This window comes from Salvelinus sp. IW2-2015, unplaced genomic scaffold (assembly GCF_002910315.2).
Source record: "Salvelinus sp. IW2-2015 unplaced genomic scaffold, ASM291031v2 Un_scaffold3771, whole genome shotgun sequence".
In the NCBI taxonomy this organism is placed as follows: domain Eukaryota; kingdom Metazoa; phylum Chordata; class Actinopteri; order Salmoniformes; family Salmonidae; genus Salvelinus; species Salvelinus sp. IW2-2015.
In genome coordinates, this window is record NW_019945045.1 from 8,101 (window position 1) to 16,711 (window position 8,611).

General features: G+C 46.2%; 1 pseudogene; it reads left to right on the forward strand.

Moving 5' to 3' along the window:
• Nucleotides 1-7,979, forward strand: part of LOC112076468 (crystal protein-like) — a 13,715-nt pseudogene extending 5,736 nt beyond the window's left edge.
• The last annotated feature ends 632 nt before the right edge of the window (nt 7,980-8,611 follow it).

Sequence of the window (8,611 nt, forward strand, 5' to 3'; positions counted from 1 at the left end):
TAGGAATCCGTTAGGGGAAGTGAAAGCGTTTCCCTTCTTCATCTGTGTGGGAGTTTAGGCTTCAATTCTCTCCCCAGCTACGACGCAACTAGAGAATGATCTGACTGAGAGACCCTGGCTAATACTTTCTAATAATTCATTCAGGAAAGATGGAGAGTTATACATGTTTCTACTGCTTTGCTCCCTGGTCTTTGCGCTGTCTTTTGCAGAGGAGACAACGTTGAGAAGGAGATCGACCTTACAGAGTTTATTAGAAGGATTTCTTCTCCTGGACTACTGGTTAGGGATCAGCCTCTAGCTATCACACAGAGACTCTTGCGCTTGAACAAACTCACCGGAGGAGCTTGGAGATCCAGAGGATTCCATTCCCATCTGGACTGATGAGGAACCAGTCATCCAGAATAAACTGAACACCGGGACTACCATCCCTGATATTCTGACTATGGCCCATAGTGTTGACCAACAATGGGTGATCAAGGGACTCACAGTGGAAAGTCCCACATATTTTATGGGATCCGTACGCGGACCCACTGTGGCCACGTACCGCTGGAAGCCCCCAGACGGTGACCCGCGTGGCCGGGGATGCACGACGCCACGTTACTCGGGGGGGGCAGCATAGGGGGGAAGTGCATTGAGTTTGCTGATTACATTACCCTACACAGTCCCAAAAATAGGATTGTGATTCCAAACATTTCTGAACAGAGAGCTTGTCTGATTTAGCAGAAGACCCTGGGTATATCAAGTTGCTGTATATATAATATACTTTTCTCAAGTGGACTTAGACTCCTCCCATCCTCTCCTCAACAAATACCATTTGGTGGGTGTAGCGAGTTGTGACCCTGTGGTGGCCTGATCAATATGGGTGTGTGAGACCATTGWGAAAATGCTATTATCTGTGTGGGTGTCAGAAGAGGCTGGTGGGCAGAGATGGGAGGATGTGTTAATTGTAATGGCTGGAATGGCATAAATAGAACCATTTCAAAACACCATGTGTTGATGTGTTTGAATCTGAGGGGTGTGTTTTGTGTACAGTTTTTCATGGTCCATGGAACTTGGTGTATCATTGCAGGGGCGTTTGGTTTCCTCGTCTCGGGATTAGACCCCAAAACCTCAGCAACCGGGAATTATGGGATCCTGGATCAGCAGGTTGCTCTTCTCTGGGTTCAACAAAACATTGCTCTGTTCGGAGGCGACCCCAGCAAGGCAAGCACGTYCACATTATCCTGGSTTGTGTTCATTAGAGCATGCAAGGGAAATATTTACAAATGTTTCGCAATGGAAAATGAATTTGAGTGTTTCTTAGACTWGCCCACGTAGTCCCTGCCTGTCTATGTCTGTTTTTTATCTTAACGCCTAATGATCCARGGTCACACAGTCGTACAAAATGACAACATCTAATTTTCTTCCACCACCRCAAGTCCTTGATGATCTCAACGGGCTCAAACTGATCTTTTTGTTTTGGTGCAGAGTTGAGGGTCACTTCTTTTTGTGCAGAGTTGGGGTTCAGGTGCAGAGTTGGGGTTCAGGTGCAGAGTTGGGGTTCAGGTGCAGAGTTGGGGTTCAGGTGCAGAGTTGGTGGGCAGAAGTTTGGGGTTCAGGTGCAGAGGTTGGGGTTCAGGTGCAGAGTTGGGGTTCAGGTGGGCAGAGTTGGGGTTCAGTGCGGTTGGGCAGGTGTTGTAGGTGCAGGGTTAGGGGTCAGGTGCAGGGTTAGGTGCAGGGTTAGGGGTCAGGTGCAGGGTTAGGGCTCAGTGCAGGGTTAGGGGTCAGTTGCAGGGTTGGGGGTCAGTTGCAGGGTTGGGTGTCAGGTGTAGGGTTGGGCGTTAGGTGTAGGGTAGGGGCTCAGGTGCAGGGTTGGGCGTTAGGTGCAGGGTTGGGGGTCAGGTGCAGGGTTGGGGGTCGGTGAGGGTTGGGGTCAGGTGCAGGGTTGGGCGTTAGGTGCAGGGTTGGTGTCAAGTACCAGGTTGGGGGTCAGGTGCAGGGTTGGGGTCGGGGAAAGGGTTGGGGTCAATTCTATTTACATTCAGTAAATTCAGGAAGTAAATATACATTTCAATTCCAATTGTTGTCATTGAACACTGAATTGGAATTTCTGTCTACTTCCTGAATGGACTGAATTGAAATGGAATTGATCCCAACTCTGGTCAGAAAAAACTCCAGATACACTGATGAACTAGATATTCACATTCTGACCATGTCTAGAAATACCTTGTTGACAAGGTTGTATTTCAGCAGTGGTTGTTGTTGAATGACCTCTATATATCCCGTGGTGCTGTCGTGACTGATTTGTAGTGACGCCACACTACTGGGAGAATAACAGCCTCTGTGAGGCATGGCGAAGAGCTCCTCCAGCCCTGATGAAATTTCCCTGAGTGGTTATCGAGTGGGGAAAGATGCTGTTTMGAGATAGGGCTATGCTGCAGAGTTGGGTTGCAAAATTCCAGGAACTTTCAATAGATTCTCTGGTTTTCCAGAAGCCCTAGTTGTGCCCTACTGCAGAGACAGATCCAACACAAACACATTCGTTGGATCATGCAGAAAGAGAAATCGCTGGCATCTCATACAAACAGCTAGTACCACACGCTGGTTGGTTCAGTAAAAGTGATGCTGAAAGCCTTTCAGTTCTGTATACCAACTCCATCAAACAAAGATCAACAGCTTTATCATTCTGCGTTATATCTAAATGAGGCATAAAACCATCAGGATTATGTGTTTGTGTACGTTGTTATTTTCTCTGTCTGTGGATATACAACACAACCCTGATTATGGCCCATTAACATCCAACACAGGTGACCATATTTGGGGAGAGTGCAGGAGCCCAGTCAGTGAGCGTCCATCTGATGGTCCAGAGCAGTAAGCCCCTGTTCAAACAGGCTGTGTTCCAGAGCCTACCCTTCTCCATCCCTCTCAAGACCAGGTCAGTGACCTCTAACTCCTAACATCTGGGTAGTGTTCATTAGGGCACACTGCAGCAAAAACAAGCGTTTCTCATTGGACAGATCCACACTTATCTTCCTGTTTCAGTCCGTTTCCTTCCGTTGGCCGAATGTACACATGACTCAGCTGGTGGTCTTGATCGCTAACTCCTTAAAAMAATAAATCCGCCGTAGTGGAAACGGCGCCACTGTCCGCCCCACCGCCGTTGTTGTTGTTTTTGTTTTGTTTACGAAGCTGAGCGTCGTGCAACGTYACAAAATAAATGGCAGTACGTATTCTACTGTTCTATCGCGCGTGCGATGATGGCAAAGGGAAAAATACAGTGTTCATTGTTTCCAGTAACTTCTTCGTTGTTATAATATCCCAAACAGACGTGGCGGTTTCACCATTTAAGGATTCCAGGTTTAAGAACGAGACCCTCACTTTGCTTCTATCAACTATATAGATCAACTTATCCTTCCCACATTTTGAATGAGTAATCCTTACCATATGTGAAATTGACTACAAAAGTGAAAATTCAATCAATGTTATTTATCCCCTAAGGGTTACAGTTTAGACATGCTAATTTGTCCAAGGAGACYAAGTACTGTTAWGTCCATGTCCTAGTAAAACAGTCATTCCATCTCCAGCTGTCGTTACTCTCCTGGTAGAGATGTGGCACTACCTAATGTTCCCATTGAGCAGAGAGAGACGGTCTGTTTTCTTTGTTCCAGACATGATGCCCTGAAGCTGGGGAGGGACTTTGCCAGACAGGCCAACTGCTCTGTGAGCGACATCGTGTGCCTGCTGTCCCTCAGTCCTCAGGCTGTCCTCGCTGCCCAGATGAAGTCAAGTAGGAGACCAGTCTTCTTCTGTGTCTCTGTCTGTCTGTCACTGACTGACCGTTTTTACACAGAGTTGTGTCCCAAATGGCCCCCTATCCCCATAGGGCTCGGGTCAAAAGTAAGGAACAATTTGGGACACAACTAAAGTTGACCCTCTACCTATCTACTGTTGACCTATCGAAGTTGACCCTCTACCTATCTACTGTTGACCTATCTACTGTTGACCTATCGAAGTTGACCCTCTACCTATCTACTGTTGACCTATCTAAGTTGACCCTCTACCTATCTACTGTTGACCTATCTAAGTTGACCCTTATTCATGACAAAATCAACATCTCAGAGTTGTGTGTTTCACTACAGAGCTAGTTGTTTAGTATTTTGAGTGGAGTCATTTTATGTATATTTACAGGGTGTATTTTGGTAAGTAGCTAATTGTTGTTCTCTCTGACTCTCTCCTCTCTCGCTCTCTTTTTTCCCCTCCTCATCTTCTTCTTCTCTCTCTGTCTCAGGTTCCAAAGTGGTGAATCCCTTCAAGTTCTTGGAGATCTTTGAGACCTGGGGGCCCTACATAGATGGAGAGCTGATCAAGGAGCAGGCTGTGACTGCCTTCCAGAAGGGCACTGGCAGAAGGAGAAACCAGTCCTCCTTGGTATGGACCACTTGAAATACACTCACAATTAACCAGAACAGCTTTTAACGGCTGGCCCCATAACACATAATATACATTTAATTTGGCAGATGTCTTTCAGGACACTCAAGGACAACTTACAGTATATTAAAAGTAGGTACTCTGTACTAGTGAAGACATCTGTTCCACACTTAAGGTTACAGAGGTGGTTCGGTGCATGTGTGATGACGAGTAACCATTGCCAGAGACCTGAATAGTTGCATTGGCTCCCCAAGTCAATGCCTGGACTTTGGCTAAGCTGGCTAATGCTGTGGACTTAATTAGATTGAGTAGTTGAATGTTAGACGGTGAAGTGCAATTGTTCCCTCTCAGCTGGCACTCGACATAACACATCTGTAGGAGAGATTCTTCGTCCCTGATGTGTTCTGTGTCCTTCCCTTCTACAGGATGCATGGTTATATTCTACCAGGTTGTGTTCATTAGGGCTCGCAATGAATTTATTATATAAATTGTATAGAAATTATATAGAAAATGTTAAATGATTCCAGATAGTCCCTCCTCCCTGTTTCATCCCGATTTCTTCTGTTTGGTGCCTAATTAACACAACCAAGATTATACCAGAACATTTGGACCAAAGTTTTGAAGGCATGTACAACAACCTTGCAGGGACCACTTCAGAGGAGGGGTGATCTTTGTGTACGGGGTCTTCACCAAGCCTGTGTCTGTGGTGGAGTGCATCGTCTACACCACGGCCATCTTCAAACGCACGCCCTCAGGATCCTACGCAAGTACCTGCCCCTGTACAGGGACGTTGACCGACGGGACATGCGGCTCAGGTAAAATCTGACTTTTCACAGAGGGTGCGTCCCAATAATCTCTCCTTTCTCCCGAAGTGTGCACTTGTTCACTTCCCTTAATGGATTTGGCAGGAGATTACTGGTATGGAAACTCCACTATGCCTACACCAATCCAATGCTTTTAAATGAGTAGTGAACGGGTCCAGACATCAGGAAGACGAAGTCATTGGGACGTAGCCAGGGAGAAACTCAGTGTGTTGTCCATGCAACAATGTTAGAAAAAAGACACATCGAATGTAAAAAGGACACTGATCAATCATCCCAAAAAGTTATGTTTTACATTTAAAGTCAAAAAAAGTTTTGGCAATGTTCATTGTCAGGCTCCAGATCAGTGGTTGTAGGGCTAGACGGTCACGTCTGCAGCCAGTGGACTGTAGAAAGAGACCTCGGAGCTGATGAGGACACATCTGCCCATCTCCTCGCTTCGTCTCACCGCATCTAGATGAGCCTTGTTGGCTCTGGGGAGAAGGTTTAGTAGGTACAGATCTAGATCAGCTTCCCCTCCCCCAATCCTAACCTACAAAACATGCTAAACTGACCCAAGATAAGCGTCTACTCTAGCGGTACCTTCACCCTACTCCCATGCTGAATCTCTTACTCAATTCTCTGTGGGAATGCTCTGTCCAAGTCATCAAAAAAATCAGGACGGACTTAATCATTATAATTATAGGCTACCAAATATGTATTAGGTTCCGATTATTTTTGATTAACCGAACTATCACAATAACCCAGAGAGCTAGGTTTCTAACTGCCTGAATTATTTTAGAGGTAAATGCTTTGAATATTCTGATTTAATCTGTGTAGAGATGGGTTACTTCATAGTTTGGTTCTTCAAAGTGCAACTCCGTATGATTACCAGCAGAGGGGCGTAGAATACTACTTTCTGTTTAGGCTCCTCCCATGGCCATCCTCTTCAATATTCATTAGGCAGAGTGCCATTGTCTCTTTGAGATGTATACCACACAGTGGAAGCAGATCTTCAGGAAATAAGAGACACAGAGGAAGACTACCCAATCACAGTTTCCCCAAGCTACAGATCTAGGATCAGCTTCCCCTCCCCCCATCCTAACCTTAACCATTATTGGGGGAAATGCAAAACTGACCAAAGATCAGTGTCTAGGGACAACTTCACCCAATCACAGCCAGAGAGCTGCCATCAGATAGCCTGGGCTGCATAATGAATATGGCTCTATTTCACTACCAGCTCAGGCTAGATGATGTTCAGTGTGGATTACAGAATAAACTGACTCCAACCACACTAGAGACAACAACAGACGATGAATACATAAGCTGCATCAGTAGAATACATGCATTCACTGGAGTGAGGGAAACGCGCTCATTTCCAAGTCCACATCCAAAATGTGAAACAGAGAGCTCGGATGGTAAATGGCCTCAGGCACTTTCTCTGAAGGTTTTGAATCTAAAGTGAGAGATGAGTGTGCTGAGAGAGGCAGGGGGCAGAAGGTGACACTCCCATACCTGTTTGGTATTCATATACAGTTCACTGTCAGACTGTGTGTGTGTGTGTGTGTGTGTGTGTGCAGTGAAGAGGAGCAGAAGAGGAGGAAGGACCCCCCCCTTCCTAAAGGACAGGTCTCAGGGGAGGGGAGGGTCATGACAAATGTCAGCTATAGCACTGAGGCCACATGGCTCAGCCTGGGAGGGGGAGGAGGAGAGGTAAAGGGGAAGAGAGCGGGTAGAGAAAGTGAACTGGGGAGAAGGAAAGGGGGAGATAAAGTGAGCTGTTGAGAGAGCGAGGGGGAGGTATCTGTGACCAACAGATGCATATCTGTATTCCCAGTCATGTGAAGTCCATAGATTAGGGCCTAACGAATGTATTTCAATTGACTGATTTCCTCATCTGCAACTCAGTAAAATCTTTGAAATTGTTCCGTTTTATATTTTTGTTCAGTGTATATCCTTTGAGGACACTGAGGGTTACAGGTGTTCTAGATGATTCTGTGCCGCGTAGGCGGCTGCCCTGAGTGTATTCCTGAGTATAGTTTCCAGGTAACAAACGAGACAAAAGGCTTTGAGCGGAAGTTCTGTAGCACACACACTAGCCACTAGGGACTCTTTTCTCTGTTTGTTGAACTCCATGACCTCTCTGTTTACCCACAGATTGTATTGAACTCAATGACCTCTCTGTTTACCCACAGATTGTATTGATTGAACTCAATGACCTCTCTGTTTACCCACAGATTGTATTGAACTCATAATGACCTCTCTGTTTAACCCAGATTGTATTGACCTCAATGACCTTCTCTACTTACCTCCAGATTGTGACAGACTACGTCTTCCTTTGCCCTCCCGCAAGGCAGCCCGGGCGGGCACCAAAGTGGGCAGCGCCGTGTGGATGTACGTCTTCGACCATGTGATGTCGGACCACAGTGTGTGGTCCGGTCTGTCCTTCTGCTACGAGCATGTGTGTCAGGGCGCTGAGCTGCCTTCCTCTTCGACACGGCCTCCGTGGCCAACTTCACGCTGGCCCCACCGACGAGCGGCTGCTGCTGTCCAATCGGCTGTGTGTTACTGGGGGACATTCGCCCACACCGGGCACCGGCCTCACGGATGCAACAGAGCGGCTTCTGTAGACAGCAGCGCCTGGCGGCTGGCCCCGCTACTCGGACACCAGCTCCTGGTTTGGTCATGAACTTCACTGTCCGCTCCCATGCCCAGGTGGGCACCAGGGACCATATCTGTGACTTTCTGGGAGCAAGCTGGGCATACTATTAGGGCACAGGGGTGGGCATGGGGCGGGCAAAGGTGTTGGTATTGGTTTATGTATGCTACATAGTGTGTTATGTCACATTTGGCATTCACCCTACAGTGGGAATGGTTTGTCACCCTGTTACACACCATTTATATAGTATGACTTAACACTTAGAGATGATTTGTGAAGCACTTATGTAGTCCTTATTGAAGCCTTTATGTATGCTATATAAGAGCCTTTAGGAGGTGTACTTTGTTTTTAAAGTGGGACAAAGCTGATTGTGTTTGTTGAACTGTGTGAAGTCAGTTGACATTCAGTGACTTGACCTCCTTATAGAAGATTATTCTATTGTCCATTTAGTTCATAAACAATGGGAAGTTTAATCTTTTACATTACCCAGTTCTTTCCTGGGAGAACGGCACATACAGGACATACACAGAGGGATTGGGGCTAAGAGCCAGGGTCAGACACAGTTATGTCATGTTTATGACTATATTATGATGGTGTTATAACATAGTTAACTATGAAGTGTTAACAGTGATTTGTGACGTTTAACAGTTGGAATATATTATGACTTATAATATACAGTTTGGCTATATTATGACTGTTATAAACACGTTATGACCACATTATGAACTGTTTATAAATCAGTTTG